The sequence below is a fragment of the Schistocerca serialis genome, chromosome 2, assembly GCF_023864345.2.
Source record: "Schistocerca serialis cubense isolate TAMUIC-IGC-003099 chromosome 2, iqSchSeri2.2, whole genome shotgun sequence".
Classification (NCBI taxonomy): domain Eukaryota; kingdom Metazoa; phylum Arthropoda; class Insecta; order Orthoptera; family Acrididae; genus Schistocerca; species Schistocerca serialis.
The window spans coordinates 1,100,033,109-1,100,033,659 of record NC_064639.1 but is presented as its reverse complement, the minus strand read 5'-3'; positions in this window follow the sequence as shown (position 1 = coordinate 1,100,033,659).

Here is a 551-nt window from a genome sequence, read left to right as displayed (position 1 = left end):
CAGTCTATTACAGTTCCAACATTTCAACTTTGAGTTTTCCCCTTTCATGAAATTTCGTTCCTCAGTAGCTACTGATTGTATCCCGACCCGGACGGTATTTCCCTCCGCATTCACTTTCTTGCCTATAAAATTCTCCCCCTCCCATTTCTCCCTGCAGTTGTTTAGGTACTCCCTAGCTTGACTCTGCATGGTCAGATCCTCTAATTGTAAAAACGTCCTAGGAGCCTGACAGAATACCCCCCTCTGCCTACGTTCAGGATTTAGCCCTTCAAATGCTACCATCTCTTTCTTCATGTAATCCAGAGCCAGTGTCAATAAGCTTCTCTTAACTAGGGCAACACATTCCACTAACGGTTCATTACAATCCTGCTCCTTTTCAAACTGCCAATAATCTAGTTTCCTCAAAGCTCGGGGACGAATGAGCCTAATTATTAGGGTCTACATTCTCGCCAAGGCTCCTTATGTTGTATGGCTTGCAAAATCCCCTTGCACAACCTATCTTTCACTCTTACGGCAGCTAACCTTAAAGCACCAATTTCACTTCCTTCCGG